General features: G+C 38.6%; 1 long non-coding RNA gene across 1 annotated transcript in view; it reads left to right on the forward strand.

The window, feature by feature from the left end:
* Positions 1–20472, forward strand: part of LOC116597855 — a 31438-nt gene that overhangs the window by 853 nt on the left and 10113 nt on the right. The window lies entirely within an intron of this gene.

Raw genomic sequence — 20472 nt, forward strand, 5'->3', positions numbered from 1 at the left:
GACCATAATACATTATGTTCCTTGAGATATTTATCTTGTCATTTGGAAACAAGATTACAATTAATGCGACACACATGACTTTAAATTACTACCTCAACTAGAGATGTGTGAGTAATGAATTAGCCACAGCTTTGAACCCTCTGCTTATAATTTAAATTACCAGCCCTTAGCTGATGCCTCATTGTAATCCTTTAAACAAGTCATGGAATCAAAGAACCACATCTAGTTTTTGATACTAGACTTAGTGATATTTTTCCATTTAGTTTACCTAACCGTAAGCTGATGTATTCAAATTTGTACAAGGAAAATAATTATAAAAGAGATTTACTAATGATCTTAATATTAGAATAAAATCATAGCCAGAGTATATCTAAACTAGATATACAAAAAAATTATCCCTTTTTCCTGTATTCCACTTTTAAGGAGGAAAAAATGCTATTGGAAAAGCTCATCCCAAGGATTTAGTGCATGAAACATTTTTCAGGAGAGGGCTCCATAAGAAAAAGTCCAATTTGTTATGTTTTCTATACCACCTTCTCGGCATTGACTTTGTCAGACTGTAAGTTTTGTTTAGAAACATACTAAATATTTGTTGAAGTGTCTGTGGTGATAAATGATAACCATTTATTTTGGATAATTGTAGATTAAATTTTGTCCGCTATCTTCCATTTGCTGTGACTGGATGGATACTTTAATAATAACCGACAGACAATGTTGTATTAGTTTCAGGTGTACAACATAGTGATTTGGTATTTGTGTACCTTACAAAATGGTCACCACAATGGGTCTAATTACAATCTGTCACCATACAAAGTTGATATAGTATTATTGACCATATTCCTTCTGCTGTACATCATATTGCCATGTCTTTTTTATCTTCTAGCTGGAAGATTGTACCTCTTAATACCTTTCACCTATTTCATCCATCCGTCCATCCCCTCCTCTTAATAAATTATTTAAGCTCTTACTGTATGCCAGGCACTGTACTAAATCATATTTTATGTATAAATTCATGCTTTTTATGTTTACTCGTATACATATATAGCATATATACTTACATGTAACATATACTTAATAAATATTATATACATATATAATTTTAATATAGGTAAAATATCTCTCCAACAAAATACTAAGGGTCTTAAGAGTAGAGACTGTCTTAAGCCTTTTTATTATTTTCCCCCAGGTGCCAGGCAAAATGTTATCACACAATTGTCACTCAATAAAGACTTGGTGAGTTAAGATGTTCCTTTGAAACTTCACATTTTACACTGCACTTCAAGGCAAATAGTTCCACAGGGTGACTAGAACTACAGATAACCCAAAGCAGTGTCAAAATAGTAATCATCTGAGAAGCATGGCTTTCTCTCTGATATATTAAAATGCTGTAGATTAACTAGATTGAATCCATCAACAAGTGAAATGCCTGTTATTAGGCTTGAGTGTTGGGTTAATAAACTTCTCTGCATTTATAGTCTAACTAAAGAGCCCAGAGTAGGATATATGAACACAAGACCTATTAAGTACTGAATCATTTGCTACTATCTAAAACATGAGTTCAGATAGGAAGGTATTAGGGAACAAAATAACCAAGTAATTCCTCAACTACACAGGTGTTTGGATCAGCTGGATGGGGCATGAATCTGGACTCTCCTGCTTTTTTACTGTGTATCTTGAGGCAGGTGACCTAATTGTTCCGAGCTTTTTGCATCTCTACCGCCCTGCAAAGCTGTGATAGATAATATCACGTATGTGACATACCTAGACCATTGCCATACACATGCTAAACAGTCCTTTGGATTAATCAAAGGTTTCAAGGTAAAATGATACTTTACCTAAATCTGAAAGAGTGAATCTGAAAGAATGCGGGCAAAGGAAGAGCAGAAGCAAGAGAAGGCAAGAATGAGAACAGTACATATTAGCAAGATTCAGGGAGTCTTTTATTTTTATTTATTTATTTATTTATTTAAGATTTTATTTATTTATTTGACAGAGATCACAAGGAGGCAGAGAGGCAGGCAGAGAGAGAAGGGAAGCCGACTCCTTGCCGAGCAGAAAGCCCAATTCAGGGCTCGATGCGGGGCTCGATCCCTGGGATCATGACCTGAGCCGAAGCAGAGGCTTTAACCCACTGAGCCACCCAGGCACCCCTCAGGGAGTCTTTTAAAATGGGGTGGAAGTTAGCAGCAAGAGAAGTATGAAAATTTTTTCAGTAAAATGGGTTCTGCTAGTTCGGAGCCTCCTAGAGGTGTTTAGGTGGGAAATGACGGGCAGATAGAGACTCCTCAACTGGTCCATTCTCTGCCTGTAGTATCACAACGTACGTTGTGGATGACACATGGTTGTACCTGAATACTCCTTTATCTTTGCTTTTCTTCCCCAGAACTTGGCATGTTGTCTTGTATTATGAGAAATAACTGTATTTTTTATACAAATTACTGAGTTTGCATGCTGACAGTTCCTCTTTGCTTTTTGTTGGATAGTTCTACAAAAGAGAATAAGTATATACATATTAAAGATGACCAATAAGGGCTTAGGCATCTTAAAGCTCTATGAAAGTCTAATATGAATAGTATTTAATGAGTAGTATCTAATATGAATAGTATTTACAAAGAGTATATCTTTGTAAATGCCCTCCCTCAGTGCCAAATTCTTTAGTATGACTCATAGTATATTAAGATAGTACTCTAAAATGTTTTAATAACAAAATTAATTATAGTGAATATTGACTTAGAATATCTTATATCAAAGCTTTTCCTTAATTTTTTTAAAATAAGAAGTTTAATCTTTTGGCAATTTGCATTTTAGTTTATTGAACTTACTGTGAAGTTTCACAAATTAAGGCCACTGATAACTTCATCTATAGAATGACTCAATATGACACATTGTAGAAAAAGAAAATAGGACATTTTCCAAAATACCAGGCCTTATTTTAAGTGAAATTGATCTGTTAGCTGCCTGCTAGGTAGCTCGGTTTTCCCATTCCCAAAGAAGTGGGAATAATTTGTTTTTATTGAACTCAACGATTGTATTCCAAGAAAAATGTCTTTGAAAAAATAAATTGTTATTTTCTGTCCTTTAGAAATAGCTATTTGAGGAGTTTATAGGATTTTCCTAGGTGTCTGATTGAAGCTGTCTGATTCTTATGTAGATTTTCCCTAACATACAGCATTTGGTTTGCAGAATGGTGGCTCACAGGAAAATGGCTGCCTAACAGAGGCAGAAGTATAATTATGATATCATTAGAAATATTTAAATATAAATAACATTCTATATTTGTCCTTGTCACTTGTCTAGGTTTTGACAGGAGGAGCTGGTTTTGATGGGATTCCTGTGGCCCCATAGATTTTATCCTGTTATCCAATTTTCCGCTGCACTGATCTCCTTCTGTCAAACTGACTGCCAGCCAGCCTTACATTTTCCCGAGAGGAGGAGCAAAGCTTTGTATTATAGTGGACAGAAAAAGGAGAACAAAAAACTGAATTTTTCCCCCCAAGTACTATATTCGCTCTTTGTAATGGAAAATTCCACCATCTGAGGGGTTGGGAGAATAGGGGGTTAGGGGACAGGGAAGATGTCACCTTTTCATTCAGTTGTGCAAGATAATGTTGCAAATCTGACCGGACACCAAGCTGAGCAGCATACAGATCGGCAGAGTTTTCCAGGATGCTCAGAGTCACAAGAGTGGCTGAGAAGCTGCCAAAAACTGGTTTGTGCTGAGTATTCCCTCACATTTCAAATATTGGTTTGCTATTGTGTAAAATGAAAGCATACTTACGAGTCACAGTGCAAGGAAAAAGAATTGGGGCGTTTTTCTCTCCATGTGAAGATGTTGCAGTGGATGGTGTTTTATTTTGAGGTTTTTCCATTGACATTGGCTCATGGTTCAGGGACTACAACAGAGATCAGACAGATTAGAAAAATGAGTGGATTTGACGGAATGTTAAACAGTAGGGAAAAGTGAGAAGTGGGGTGAGGTAGCAAGGTCAGGCCCCAACTAAAAGCCTTCAAAATACCAAATTGCAAAAACCAAACCAAACTGAGAAGAAGTCTTAATGCCGCACCTATTTTTAAGCTCAGTGTGGCCTATGGCATTTTTTTTTTTTTAAGATTTTTTTTTTTTTTTTCAGAGACAGAGGGAGAGAGCACGAGCGAGCACAGGCAGACAGAGAGGCAGGCAGAGGCAGAGGGAGAAGCAGGCTCCCTGCCGAGCAAGGAGCCCGATGTGGGACTCGATCCCAGGACCCTTGGATCATGACCTGAGCCGAAAGCAGCTGCTTAACCAACTGAGCCACCCAGGCGTCCCGGCCTATGGCATTTTGGATGCAATCTCTGGATTAAAGAAAGAATGGTCCTATGGGCTTTCCAAGTGATACTTTCAGTGATACTGAAAGGACAGGTTTTTAGAACTATGATCACTAATTGTTTAGATCAAGACCTTATCAAGTCTCAGGAACTGTACTTATCCTTTATTTGTAAAATTTAAAACTTAATAATCTTTGAAAAACTGATTGTTTACATGCATAAAAAGGCATAAAGTTCATCAAATATTTTCCTTCTTATTTACATTATAAGGAAAATGTTTGTGTTTAGAATCTTGGGACTATATCTAACATCATGTGGGTCAGTTTCTATAGCTGTAAGAACAGATGTGTTATACAGAATGGAAAATGTTGAACTGGGGCGCCTGGGTGGCTCAGTTGGTTAAGTGTCTACCTTGGGCTCATGTCATGATCCCAGCATCCTAGGATCAAGCACCACATAAGGTTCCCTGCTCAGCAGGGAGCCTGCTTCTTTCTCTCCCTTTGTGCCTCCCCGCAACTTGTGCTCATTCTATCTTGCTCTCTCTCAAACAAATAAAATCTTAAAAAAAAAAAAAAGTTGAACTATAAAAGAAAACAGTTTATTATAAGAAATTCTCATGTCAACCATTAAAATGTAAAGTTCCATTCTGAATTTAGTGAAATGCCTTGCTGAATAGATATGATATCCTCTCAAGGGCACGTGCATAGTTAAGAGAGTGGGATCAAATGTGAAAGAAATTCATCCATCTTACTTTTCTGGGGAGTCTGTTCTTTAAAATGGAGGTTGTACAACGCTATGGATTAGAGATATTTGTTTTTACCCTCAGTCAATAGCAAATGAAAAAAAAAATCCTAATTTACCTTCTGATATCAAAGGAAGTTGTGATGCCTATCAGAGTTCTGGAGCTTTGGGGAATTAATTCTTGAGTATTTGCCAATTTGATATAGGAATCAGATCATTTAAATCCATTATATCCTGCTTGTGGTACAAATACTGGCTATACTTTGAAACGCTTTCAGCACATTCAGTAAAGTTAAATTCCTACAGTAATTTAGAGTCTTAGGTGGGTCCAGAGTGTATTACTAATGTTTTGAAAAGAGTTCAACACCTGAAACCTCACCTAATTTGCTTTTTGACTCATGTTAATGTATCTAGTCACTCATGTACCATCTTTTTCCTCTGTCTTAAGAGACATGGTTATGAGACAAATTAAGAAAAAAGGAAGTTGTGGTTAATAACAGTATTTTAGTGTCCTCACTAACTTTGAACAAAGCTAAACTCAGGTAAGTAGTATATCTGTAGTAGAAGAAGCTGAACATCCAACTATTGAAAAACACTCTAATTTCTGTTGTTGTCAAATCTACATACCTTAGCTCCTGAAATTCTGTTCTATTTTAGTATTAAAGTTAATAAATGTGCATATATTCTGCTCTTATAAAGTATTCTGCTCAGTAAGCATCTGTAATTCATTGAAAACTATAACACATTTACCAGGTGAATAAGATTAATCAAATCTTTAGGTAGGTAGGGAGGCAACCAGATTGAATTGCTGGTTACCTAGTTGAGAGTACACTGAAAGCATGTATATAAATAGAAAACAACAAAAAACTAAACATATAAAATCACCAGAAACTACTTCCATGTGTGTGGGTATATTTTTTAATAGAGCAGAGGCCATGGAAGATCCCCTGAAGATCTTCTGGCTTCTTGTTTGTGTCCTGCCTGTATCATTACACTCTTTAGTCTGCACCATTTTTTAATTTATGGCTTCCCACGGTATTTTTAAAAATTTAATTTAATTTAATTTAACGTGTGTGTGTGTTCCATCATTCATTGTTTGTGCACCACACCCAGTGCTCCATGGAATATGTGCCCTTCATAACACCCATCACCAGGCTCACCCAGTCCCCCACCCCTGTCCCCTCCAAAACCCTGTTTGTTTCTCAGAGTCCACAGTCTTTCATGGTTTGTCTCCCCTCCAATTTCCCTCAACTCACTTCTCCCTATCTCCCAGTGTCCTCCGTGTTACTCCTTATTGCTCAGAAGTGTTCCGGGGTGCACCTTGCCTGGATCGTGGTTGATACATTCAGCTACGCCTCCCCTCAACCACCTCTCACCAAGATGACTAGGAGGAGGAACACCCAACAGAGGAAAAATTCAGAGACTGTGCCCTCTCCATCAGAACTATTGGATATGGACATAAACAGTATGTTGGAAAGGGAATTCAGGGTAACAATTATCCAGGCAACGGCTAGGTTGGAGAAAACCATTGGTGACAAAGTGGAATCTCTAAGGGCAGAAGTGAAAGCCACCCAGGAGGGAGTTAGAAATGCTATCAATGAGATCCAAACTAATCTAGATACTCTTAACAGCTAGGGTAACTGAGACAAAAGATAGAATAGTGATCTAGAGGACAAATGATGTCGAAAAAGGATCAGGAGGAGGCCTGGAACAAGTAGCTTAGAAGCCATGAAAACAGAATTAGGGAAATAAATGACACCATAAAACACTCTAACGTCAGAATTATTGAGATCCCCGAGGGGGAGGAGAAAGAAAGAAGACTGGAAGATACAGTTGAACAAATTCTCAATGAAAATTTTCTGATGGTATTTTAATGGCATCTTTTTTTGCAGGCCCATATGGAGGACATCGATTTTGTTGTTCCAATAACAGTATGAGATATGTTTGTGGTTGTATTTTGGGCTAAAAGAAACTCATTACAGCTTCCTGTTCCTCCGTATGTTGCTGAAAATGTTATTGTTGGTCAGGTCTGGAGATACCTTCTGTATCGTTAATATTTCTTTTAGAATTTCACATCACATTTTGTACATGTAGCGAAATTTCTTGCAATGGTTGGACTTAAAATAATCAGGACTCTCTCTACCAAAGACAGAAAAGCAATCAAATTAACCTTTTGGAGTGAGCAATTCTTCCAGATTTCTAAGGAAATTCTGTGTGTGCAGTTCTCTTTATGTACTAAGGAATATAGATGAATGGAACACTTAGCTAGTCTCAAGGTTAAAATTCTAAATGAATCCATCTCAAATTGTAAAGGAAGAAAGTGGGAAATATTTAATGAAAAATTCTAGTTCTCTAAAGCCTCATTACTTAAAATGTGACTTGCTGACAAGCAGCTTCAGCCTCACCTGAAATGAGTGACTGAAATGGTGAGGCTTAGACTTTACCATGTAGATCAGAATGTGTATGTTAACAAGATCCCAGGTATGTGTGTACAACATTCAGGTCTCAGAAGCACAGAGTTGGTTTCTATGCAGTCACTACAATAATTCAAAATTTGGACTTCTTGGTGATGTTTTCAGAAAGCATTAAGATTTATAGAGGTACACTGCTTTGTAAATATAGCACGAATTATTTCTGTTTCAATCTGCAACACAAATAAATTTACCTCTCCAATATGGCCAGTTTAATTTTTAGTTACTGTTGGAAGCTTAAAGATAGTTAAGCTTAGAACACAAAACACAAAATGAAATGAAACCTCAAAGGTCACATTTGAAAAGCCAAAATACCTACAAACATGCTGCAAAATGTCCATGTATTTTTAAGTGTATGAACCTTTAAAATCATGCATTTTTTATAGTATTGAGTTATTGACAGAATAGTTAGTTTTGACTTATTTGAGGGTAAAAATGCCACTGGGGAAGGAAACATATGTTCTTCTCTTCTCCACATTCAAAACTGGGTGAATGAACTAAACTCAAACTTATGAAAATAATTCACCTTCAGGCTGAGCCTTTCTTATTACAGGGGCAACGCTAGTTCAGGCCGACTTGATGGGAATTTGTCAATACCTATAATCATAGGCTTTAATAAGGCCGTTTCCCCCTTTATCATCATGCCCAAGAATTGATGGTATAGGTGATCACTGATATTTGCCCTCTTGTTTGGATGCCTCTTGATCTGATGGTCGAGATGTGTTTGTTTTCTTGGATATTCTCATCCCTCCCACCCCCCCGGACTTTCTTCTTTTTCTCTCTTTCTCTGTCTCTCTCAGTCAAGTATTTGAGTGCCTCTTTGTTTAAATCTATAAAAAGATTCAAAAGGAACAGAAGACATAGCTCTCATCTTAGAATCTTCTAAGTTCCTAATATTCTGAGATAAAACACCATCTTGACATGACCTTAGTGTTTTTCTTGTTGTCATCATATAGTCAGGGCCAGTGACTTCTATTTTTTACTCTAGTTTCTTTTTCTTTCTTCCACAGCACTCGTGTTTCTTTGTAAGTATATTGGTTACTACGGAAACATCACTCTTCTGGGTGTGGCGAGCACCACAATTTATGTATGATTCTCACAATTTGAGTCCGTGAAACCGAGATCACATAACACTCTTCCATTACACTTCATGCTTTGTTTATAGATATACTTGACTTTGACGGAGATGCCATCCTCCTGTAAAATAGTTTTTACTTGGTTCAGTACATTTGAAGTTTTAATTTAGGCATACTTAGCAAAAAAAAAAAAAATGTTAACCACAAACATTTGTATTAAGCAAAAATTCTTTTTTTTTTTTTAACATCTTGCAAAAATTAACAAGATATAGTAGAGGCATGCTGTTGTGGTCCTTGAATAGGGGAGCAGCATCTTATCCTGTAACAAAACTTACCAAATGCCATAAGCTTTGAAAAAAAATCCAGACAAAAGAATATACCATTAAAAAGTTGTTTAAAGTGTAGTTTTCACATCTATGGTAGGTTGCCTGTATAGTAAAGGGGAAGAATTTTTTTTTCCCCCTCATTTCATGTCCCAAAGTGAATGGTTCCAATTTAGGTTTCAGTCATGGGGCCCATGAATTGTCAATAGACAGTTTAACAATAGAAGAGTTTATTATGCCAGTGAGAGAACTCAGTAGTAACTAGCAGAATAATAACCAGAGGTAAGTATTCGTGTATCCATGTGTGACGTGTGTGTGTGCGTGTGTGGCGGGGGTGGGGCAGGGCTTCAGTGTGAAAGTCTGGAAGATTCTTTGGGGCAGCCTCCTTCCTGAAAGGAGGCTGGAATCTGCCCTATAAGGGGGTTGTGGCAACTATATTTACAGGAGGCTCTACTTTTATAAGCTAAGGAAAATTCTGATAAGATTTCTTTATGATGATCCCTTCAAAGACTTTTCCAAACTTTCTCAGTGTACTGGTGTTTAAAAAATTATATTTAGCATTTTTAATATGCATGAATCCTCATTCAATTCAAATGTAGAAAATGTGTCTTAGGATATACTTAGAAAGTATGTCTCTATCTTAAAAAAGGAATGTTGAGATTTAGCCTCTATGCTCTCCTATGAAATATTAGAACTAATCTGAGTGGTTAGCATAGCCTGTTTCAGTTACTGCATAATTAACTGTACATCATCTTGCCATTGAGCAAATGTGCCGCATTCTTCACCTCACAAAACATACTTTAAAAAGGGAAACGTGGGCTCCTGGGTGGCTCAATCATTAAGCATCTGCCTTTAGCTCAGGTCATGATGCCAGAGTCCTGGGATCGAGGTCCTCATTGGGCTCCCTGCTCAGCGGGAAGCCTGCTTCTCCCTCTCCCACTCCCCCTGCTTGTGTTCCCTCTCTCTCTGTGTCTCTCTCTGTCAAATAAATAAATAAAATCTTAAAAAAAGAAAAAAGGAAACTTAAGAAATAATCAGGGAATCATGAACACAAATGGAAAAATGGGCAATGGTAGAAGCATTTGTGTTTGTCTTCCATCTACCAACTCCAAGTTCCCCAGGACTTTTGGATTGTGCTCCCAGTTAGTGTTTTCTTCTTGGGTCTTTGATTTCTGGCTTCTTTTCCTGATCCCTTAACTGTCCACATGCCCATCTTTCTTCCATTACACTGAAGCTTCCCAATGGAAAGGAAAGGGGCGCTGCTCATCTCTTCTCTCCTGTGTATTGTGCCTGGTCCATTGTACGTGGACTACATTTTGCACCAAATACTTAAGGAACGAAATTTTTATTTGTCCTGCCCCAAATCACCAGTGATGGGAAAGTTTAAGGATTGGTGGATACTTTAGATCCTGAAATTATTCCTTTTGGATGATTGATTCTCTGCTTAGGCCCATCATCTGGAATGTAGGCCAAGGGTATTCCTCCTTTACTAGTTCCTTTCCCATACATAGGTGTATTACACCAGGAAAAGCTGTGAGATACAAATAACTGTCTCACTGAAAGGAATCCAGGGACACTGGGGAAGGTATAGATATTATAACATCTTTTTCCAGTTGGTTTCTCCTTAGAATAACTACTACCAATGTTTTTTAAAAAATCACCATTGCAACTGTAATTACTAACTATTACAAGCATTCACCATTTACCAAGCACTGTGCCTGACAACTGGTGTATATTTCTTGTTTATTTCTTCCTACAGCCCTAAAAAAGGGAAGATAGTGTCTCCATTTTACATTCAAGAAAACCATATCTCGGAGAAGCTAAATCACTTGACCAAATTTACATGGCTCAGTAGAAAAACATTCCAGAGCCAGCTGCCCCAACACAAAGTTGAGGTGGATGACGCCCCCCGCCACCCTATATAGCAGCACAGGCAGTCAGATTGCTCTACTGTCATTGGAGAACTAGTACAGTTGGAAACACAAAGTAGGTTTTGATTGGTTGTTTCACGTGTGTATCCAGCATATGCATGGCTGAGGAATTTATAACACAGAGAATGGGCTCACATGTAAGCCTCATTATTATTATCATTTTAAAATCTCCAATCACACTTAATTTGCTTTTTAAAGTCAAATCTTTGGGAGAGTAAGTTGAATTACCTATAATTTCACCTTTCATATTGAGATTGGCTCTCAAGAAGTGTTCAGTTATTGGACTAGTGTAACTTTAGGGGGACTTCAAACAATCTAGATCAAAGTAATACGTAGACATACCCATGTCTGTAGCTTTCCTGAGGAAGAGGGTAGTCATCACATTGGGAAATAAAAGTGTTAAATAATTAAAATAAGGCATGTAAAAATGATGATTCTAAAGACTGTTTTCTTTTGGAAGTACTATGCCTTTTTCTGTCAGCCTGGCTTTCCTACCTTATTTACAACATGCTTTTACGTTTGGAAAATTTGAGACTGGTAACATTATCTAGAAGGAGATAGAAACTGCAGAATGTGTTCCACTGTATTTGTGCCACTGGTCAGTGCCCTCTGGTGACAGGAGCAGCCAAGGGGACTGACACCTTCCTTGTGGATCAGCCTTAGTGTCAGAGGCAGCAGGAATGGAGGGCTCCGGACTCCTGCAGAGCGGGGCCCACATTGTGCTGCAGAAGATCCCTAAACAGCTTCTATCCTTGGATAGAAGCACCTAGGTCCAAAACAGGATTTTGTGGACATTTTCTTTGAACAAAACTATTGCTTTCAGTCAGACAATACGCAGTGTTTTATTAAAACATGTATCTTTAAAGTAACCCATTTTATCTAAGCATTGCTTAAATTGTAGATTTCTAGATTACTTTTAATGGAGTAAGTTGACAGCAGAGTGAAGACAGTGCTAACACAAGTTCGGTATTTGGAAAATGAAAGAAAATTGGAATGATTTAAAAGTAATTTTTGAAATGTTTATGTTTAAGAAAAACAGCATATCAGTTTCAAATATAGATTTCTTTTTATTTATTCAAGTTTTATTTAGGACTTGGTCAATAACTATTTCAATGACTTGTGACTTTTTTTTTTAAAGATTTTATTTATTTATTTGAGAATGAGAGAGTGAGTGGACACACAGTCGGGGGCGGGAAGGGGCAGAGGGAGAGGGAGAAGCAGACTCTCCCTTGAGCAGGGAGCCCAACATGGGGCTCAATCCCAGGACCCTGGCATCATGACCTGAGCCAAAGGCAGACACTTAACCCACTGAGTCACCTAGGTGCCCCTTGTGACTAGGTTTTTTTTTTTTTTTAATATATGCAATTTAAAAAGTGAGTGATTTATGGTAAGATTACAACCAAATATGTTTATTCTCTTCTCCTTTTTTCATATCCATTACTGATTCTTTATTATACTTCTTAGTATCAGTTATTACCCATGTAACTGGGTAATAAGTTACCTTTCTTGTAAGATGAACATTCTGAAAAACACTCAAGTGTTTTGCATTGATAAGAAATGAAGACCAGCATTTCATCTGAAACCATTATCAAGTACATGGAGGAATACCAAGTTATCCTCATTCTCTATCATGGAGGATCACTAGAAAGAGGGAGAGAGCGTGTGTTTGGCTTCCTCTCACCACCTCTTTAACACAAGCTTCCTCTACAAGCCAGGCTACAGGGCCTGAAGCTGGCTTCTCTGCTGAGAGTGACAGAAAGTCTTTTATCCCCAAACATGAGCCTTTGTCTTTTATTCCACTATGATTGCTTCATTCTATGGGGTCTAGAAAGTTTTCTGGGGCTCCAAAAGAGCTTTTAAAATATGCAGATTCTCTTGAGATGGCTTAGTTATCATTGCCTCTTTAATAGGATCAGTTAATAGTAACAGAGAGTAAGATGGCACTTAAAACAGGCATAATGAATGGGGGGGTCCCTGAAGAGTTGAAAAGTTCTGAGGAATGAGGCTGATTCGGATAATTCTACGTTGTGTATCAGTCAGCACTTTCTAGGCAGAATTGATCGATAACATAGGGTTTGACTGTTGAGGAGTATATTTGAAAATGTATTGGACATAATCTTATAGAAAGCACCTGACGTGGAACTGATGTCATAGTTACATAGGGGGCTTTTGGGGCCCTACCGGCTCGGTCACAGGATGCAGACTGGCCCAGACAGGGAGAAGCTGTGGGCGAGCTGGCACTCTGCAATTCAAGCCAATCCTGGAGGAGCAGATTGCCAGAGGCCACCCCGAGCCCACTTCCTGCGGCTATGCGAGGCAGTGAGGGCAGCGTGTCTCCGAGTGTTCAGGAAGTCCAGTTCTATGATGCCTTATTCAGTCCCTCGTCTCTCTCTAATCGGTTGAGTATTAACTTAGTGAGTTTCCTAATCACCTTACCCTATTGGTTTCTTTCCCCACAGTGCTAGAGCTTATAGCCACTACAACCTGTGTGTTGCGTAGAGATGAAGAGTAGGGTGTTTGCCTCCATCGCCTACTAGCTCTTTCATCAGGACTAGGTTTCTTAACCTCACTAACCCTCAGCAGCCCCATGAGTGAGTCAGTGGATGATTAAATGAGGAATGCATGTATGAATTCACTGGCTCTATATCTGGCAGAGTATATGGGCCCAATGTTAGTTATTAGTGGTAATAAGGTTTTTGTTATCATTATTCTCTACCCTCACTTGATCCAGAATTGAGAGGTTGAGACATTTTCCAGAGGCACTGGTCGATATTAGAAGAAGGAACTTACTCAGAAATCTATCTGCCTATTAAGCATCATGGTAGCAGAACAAAAAGTAAGTTAAAATAATTAAATAAGTGCAAGGCAAGGGGTGAGAGAAAACACCATCTGCCAGCTCTCCGTGAGTCATTTAGGAGTGAGTTGGAAGATAATGAAGGCTATTGCATTCTGGTCATGGATGGGTCCTTCTGCTTGGCTGGTGCTATCGCCTTTCTCTGAATAAAAATAGCCCATGCATCCTTTACTGCAGCTCAGTAAACACAGATGATGTGAATAAAAATAAAAGGATGCACAACAAAATCTTTGGGGAGATTTGCTGCAATTTATTTTGCTTCTTAGCAAACCCATGAATTTCGGTATAATCAACAGTTTAATCTGAACAGTAAGGCATTCATTTTTTGGCTGTTTATAGTGAGTTGTATACTACTTTCTAGCAGCACTGATCATCTGAAATGCTCATTAGAGCCACGAAACCATCTTCTCTAAAGCAATGTTGTGGGTTGAGTGTGACACCGCACATGTCACAAAAAAAGGCTCAAATTTGGGTTTGGCCACCCACTACCTGTGAGGACGGTTGGTGTTCCCTAAGGCGTGGTTTCTCTTCAACCAAAAGGTGATGCTAATAGATCTTGTAATGTTTAAGTGAGATCATATGAGAGATGAGTAAATGTTCTTTTTAAAATGCTTTGGGAAATACTGTTTTATCATGATCATTTATGGGAAGCTACTTTTGAAGGACAGTTTCACAATTTTTGAGATTCAACTGACTACCAGTTCCTAGCCATGCAAAATTGCTTGAATTGAAGGGATTGAGGGAAAAAAACTTGAATTTTGGTGGCTCATTTTTCATTTCCACAAAATGGGAATGATAGTATACTGATCTCATCAAGTAGTTGTGAGGATGCACTGAGATGATCTAGATCAAACGCTCGGAGTACAGGGCCTGGCACAGAGGGCTTACTTGGCTGCTACTTTTCTGATTTAATCCGAGAGCAATTGGGAGTCATTTCTTTGTGTGTGGCACTGTTAAAGCAGTACTTTTTTTGGCAGTTCTGGAATGGTTTACTAATATTTTCATTCTGATTCTGGAGTTATGTAGTAGACACCAGTTAACTTGGAGTTGGTATTCCAGAGATTATATTAATAGAAAAATAGAAGATAAGGAAGAGGCCTTTGGAAAGGGGAGAATAGAGAGTGGATCTAGGTTTGGTTTTGTTTTTTAAAATATTTCTGTCTCCCATGGATTCTGTTTTTTGTTTTGCTTTGTTTTTTAAAAGCACAGATCCCAAGAGGTATGTAATATAAAGGAAAATCCACAGGCGGGGAGGTGTAGAGCCTGACATTATAGTCGTGCCTCTGTCACGAACACATGTCTATGGACATTGAAGAAAAAAATTTCATATTGCTGGCACCAAAAAAGATGGGTCAGCAAGATCGGTGCTTCTCAAGTGTGGCCACACATAGAAATCACAGGGAGTGCTTTTGAAAAATAATGTATCTGTCTCCATCAGGTCAGTCGAAGTGTAATCTCTCTGGGGAAGAACCAGTCCCTCACCAGGTGTCTGGGATACACAATGAGGCTCACTGACCACTCAACTAAGTCATCAATGGGTCTCCGACTCTGAAACCTTGCACATCTGTACATTTTTCTGTGCCGTCGTCATGTCCAGAAAGAGTGATTCTTAAACTCGAAACAGAGCAGTAGCTAGGGAAGGTTAAGGAATTTGATTTCAGCTATTAGCTTCTGAAAAAGAGCAAGCTATTTTCTAAGCCTCAGTGTAAACTATAAAGCTCTCTCCTTATGGAGAGATGGGGTCACTGTATGTCACCTGTATAGGCTTCATACTGGATTCAGCTACCTTTTCAGTTTACCTGTTCTTTGTGTGGAAAGTTGTACCATTGGAGAAGTTTGGTTCCAGTTCAAGCAGAGACTTCATACGACATTTAAAAATCACATGTAAGGCCTCACCTCTGCGTATGGGCAATAAGAAAAGAAAGAAAAAGAAAAAAAAGGAAGACCATTTCCAGAGAGGGATTTTCTCACTCACTGATCTCAGCACAGAGCGTCAGCCTGGAAAGAACGTTTTTGTAATAGAAATATTCAGTGAAGAGGCACCAGTGATTTCCATTTATATCCTTAAAATGATAGAGGGAACATATGGCTTAGATTAGGAAAGTGAGAGTTAGCTATGAGGGTGCATTTGCAGGAGACATTAATTAGGACTGAGAGTACCTCAAGTACTTGGGAAACAAATTTGTTTAATAAGCTTCATGGTTTGCAGATGCCTTTCCCTCTTCCTCCCCCATGATTCCAAGTGAAGCGGTTTTATCTGTTCAGAGCTAAGCACACTTGAGAAGCCACGTGAGTTTTGTGCTTCACCCCGTTCATGTTTGGAAGCAAGTGGACCTTCGCAGAAGTGAGATCCCTCTTACCACCGTGTACACCAGAGTGAGGACATCGTCATGCTAAATCAGGATCTTATTTTCAGGGCTTTGCCTTTCAGGAGCCCTCCATTCATTGGACTCCTACAACTGAATGCTGATGTGCCGTCTGTTCCTAGAGAGGCCCTGCCCTGGGGTGCGCTTGTGCGGAGGACACGGCACGCATCCTGTCTTATGTTTGCCTCAGCTCCTGCTGCTTCCTTTGATCAGTGGCTGATGAAATATCTCCTGAGCTTTGTGGAGTGGATGAAGGCCATGTGTCTGGGCTAAAGTATTTGGAACTTGTTTTTTGGCATTGTCATAATGTTAATATTCTCTAGGAAGCTTTAAAACATGAGCACCAGGCCTAGATACATGGAATTCTCTGGTGAATACTGGCTGGGGCAGCTGACATATGGGTTATTTTGAATCCTCAAAAGCATATACTGTATCACTTTCTTAAGCTAGGAGGGCTGTAATGACTCTCTCGGGACAAATAAACATTTCCTGTGAGGTCCCTACTAGCTTAATTGCTAGCCTCGAGTTTAAAAATCCTTACTACCCTAAGTGAACTCATTTTAATAAAATAAAAATTTTCAGCTGTTTTATTGGTGCTTGTTGGAGAAGGCAAAGATCAAATGGGAATTGGGAAAGAGCTTGTTCTTCCATTGAGGCAACATTTGTGAGGTAAAATAGAAAGGTGAGGTATGTGCCAGTAGACCAGGGTAAGTGATTAAGACTAAAGATTCTGGAGCCAGACTTCAGGCTTTGAGTCCTGGCCCTACTACTTGCTTGCTTTAAATCTTGGGCTAGCAAAGCAGATAAACTCTGTGTATCTCTGTTTCCCCATCTACAAAATGGGGATAATGACAGACTGAATGAACTAATGCTCACAAAGCAGTTGGTTTTTGCACATCAGAAGTACTTAATAAATGCAAGTGTCCAATGGACTGAACCCAGTGCTGGTAGTCGTGTTAATTTCAAGTGACTATCTGCCTTCAGAACTAGTTTGAGTCTATGGGCTTAATCTGTGAATCTCCTTCTTTCCTGAGGCTGGTGCTAAATGGTTTTCTGATGCTAGATATGGATGTGAAACTCAAATACCTACCTGTCCCTGTTTATAGAATATAGATTAATTCAATGCTGCTTATAGCTATGTTAGAAAAAAATAAGACAATTTTTATAAACACTTTCCATTCCCCTGGGATGGTGTACATTACAGCCGGGCCAGAAAATGATTTGTATATTAACTCAACTTGTTAATCAAAATTTTTCTAAAATAATAGCATTAATGCTATGATATAAGATACTTTCTAATCAACATTATTTTTAGCATCTAGATACCTGAATTATAATAATACATAATATTATTGAAATATAACTGATTCCCAGATTGTGTCCACTAACATTCAATTTTGGTCAGTCATTTATTACAAACAAAACTAAAATTCATTTTTTTTTTGTTTCTAAGTTACCCCGCCTAGTTCCAAAAAGGATTTAAGACCACTGAAAAGCACTTGTTGCATGTGTTCGAAAAACAGGAGTTACTAACTTTTATCATCTGTTGCTTTCAATATTAATACTCAATGGAAAGAAGTCAATGATATTTTTCTTCTCACTTTCATCTGAACACATCTTTGCTGCATGTGTCATTTATTAAATCTAACAGAAACTGGGTAAGAAACTCTTTCCTTAGAAACAGAGACGTGTTAGAAAGCTTGGGATTAAATAGCCATGTTCTTTATTTTTAGATTAGGAACTAACTATAAATTGACAGCAAGGGGTCATGTTATCATAGTCTTTGACATGTCATGGGAGGCCCTTCTTTCTGACCCCACCCAATCTTCAGTTCCTCTAATGTGTTTGTGGTTACTCCTCTCATAGTTCAGTAGCTGGGATCCTCAGATAAGCGATGAATGTGTGTGTTGGGGTGGGGGTGGTGAGGGAGTTATTTCCCTTCACACCTACCAGGATGTTAGTACACGTTGGTGATGGTCTATGTTTCTTTCCTACAGAACATAATAAATTTGAGGACAATCAAGGGAGCACAGGAAACTTGAATCATAGTGTTACCATCCAACTAACTGTGGGAATTCAGGCCACTTTGTTTTCTTCAAACCCTGCTCTTCATCTGTTAAGTGAAGAGGATGAGCTGGTTCTAAACTCTCCTTTCTAACTATTGTGCGATGATCGTAAGATACTAGGAATCAGCATAATCGTAGATCCTATAGCAGTTGTTTTACAATTTGAGTGGATAGTTCTTTAAAATTGTGTTTATTTTATTCTTATAACACAAAACCAAAATTTGGAGATTTTAATATATAGGTTATCTGACACAGGTATAACCAAAGCTTTTCATTCTGTTTTGTATCATTTTAGTGTCCTAGTCTTATTAACATCTGCCCCTTAACTTCTGTGTTACTCACTCTTGGGGGTAGGTGCATTTATGTACTTATTTGTTTTTTGCATAAGATGGGAACATATAATTGATTGAGAAGGAATATATTCTTGTCAGGCAACTTGCTAAAAATTAATATGGATGATTTCAAGAAATTTTTATTCAGTAATCTAGTAAATAGGACAAAATAATGCATAACACATGGGCCTTACCTCAGAGAAGCTTATGGTCTAGTGGGGATACAGAAAAGTAAGTGGATAATTACAAAACTGCATGATGCAGATGATGACTGGAGAATGTATAGAGTGCAAAATGAGCATAGGTGGGTACCTGATCCAACCCAGGGATGTCACTGAGGACGTCCCAGAAGACATGACATGTGAGTGGATGACTGGAGTTAGGCAGAATATGGGACTGTTCCCGACAGAGTAAAGCAGCATGTGCAGGAGCCTAGAGATGAGAGAGAACCATAAATGTCCAGGAACTGAAAGTAATTTATAGTATGTATCTAGAGGGGGGAGACAAAGGGGGAGCAGCAGGGAAGGATAAAGCTGCAAATGAACACAGAGAATTTGAGTTTGATCCTGAGGGTAAATTGAAGGGTTTCCACAAGGGAGTGACATACAATATTAACATTAGAAAACAAATGAAAAAAGGGAACCTGGATGGCTCTGCCATCAGCTCAAGGCATCATCCTGGGGTCCTGGGATTGAGCCCCCAGTAGCAGGGAGCCCGCTTCTCCCTCTGCCTCTACTGCTTATGTTCTCTTACTCTCTCTCTCTCAAATATGTAAAATCTTAAAAAATAAAAAATAAAAACCAAAACCAACATGAAACACTGATTGCAGTGTGGAAAATGATTTGGATTCGGAGTGGGGCAGAACTGGAGGCAAGAAGGTTGGAGTGCCATACCGAGTTAAGTTAGGGTAGAGACAGTGGTGGCAGAACCTAAGGGGGAGGCACTAAAGAAGAAGAAAAGATCGATTCAAGGAATATTAAGATGATAAAATCAGTAGAATTTGATGATTAGTCATTTAAAAAATAGTCATTGGATTTCTGTGTCTGAATGTTGTGGAGTAGCTGGAGTTAGATACACCTGCTCCTTGTAAATGACTATGAAAGTGGGACAAAATGAATACAATTGTATCTGCAGGTATCACATAGCAGCTCAGTGCTGGGCTATAGTGCTTGGGAAAGGGGAACACATGAGGTCAGCTCTAGACTCACACAGTTCCTCTCGAAGGCCTTTGTCCAGACTATCATGCTGGGGGAGAGAACTCAAGTGGAGAGCGTCAGTTTTGCCGAATGAAGGATGTGTTGGTGGCTGTTCCGTTGGTTGATATTTGGGTTTAGGACATCAAATATGGGAGACTGGGAGGGAAGAAACTCAAGAAATTTGAGTGGAAGTTCTTCTCAGGTCCTTCATCAACTCCTGGACTATACACATGTGGGTCAAAATTCCAAAAGGTCTGGAAGAGAGCTAAGGAGATATTTCAGCACAGGGTGTGCTGGAGTGCAGGCTTACCCAGAGTGAACATTCCCCAGTGAAACCCCTAGACACTTAACTGGACCCTAGGAAGCACACAGTAGGAGTAAGTATTATGTCTTCAGAGTGAAAGGAAAATGAGAATAGACTAACAAAGTCTAAAACCAGGTTTCAACAGGATAAGATATACCTGCAGTAACGTAACTGCCATGACAAAACTCAACCATGTGGAGAAAAAAATCATGCAGAGCCTCTCATGTATATTATCCACAAGGTTGAGCATTCAATAAAAAATTATGATATATTCAAAGGGATAGGAAAAACACCGGATAATCAGGTGATAAAACAATAAAAGAGAACCTAGAAGTTAGGCTAACAGGAAGTTTATAGAGTTTACTACATGCAGATACTACTTCAGCAGTGTGCGAGACCAAATCAGAGAATTTATATCTTAGCACAAACAGACCATAGACAAGATGGATCAGTAAAATATTTAGTATGTTAGAGTATGCAAAGTTCTTTGGAGAAAAAGAAAGCATG

Source organism: Mustela erminea, chromosome 8 (genome assembly GCF_009829155.1).
Source record: "Mustela erminea isolate mMusErm1 chromosome 8, mMusErm1.Pri, whole genome shotgun sequence".
In the NCBI taxonomy this organism is placed as follows: domain Eukaryota; kingdom Metazoa; phylum Chordata; class Mammalia; order Carnivora; family Mustelidae; genus Mustela; species Mustela erminea.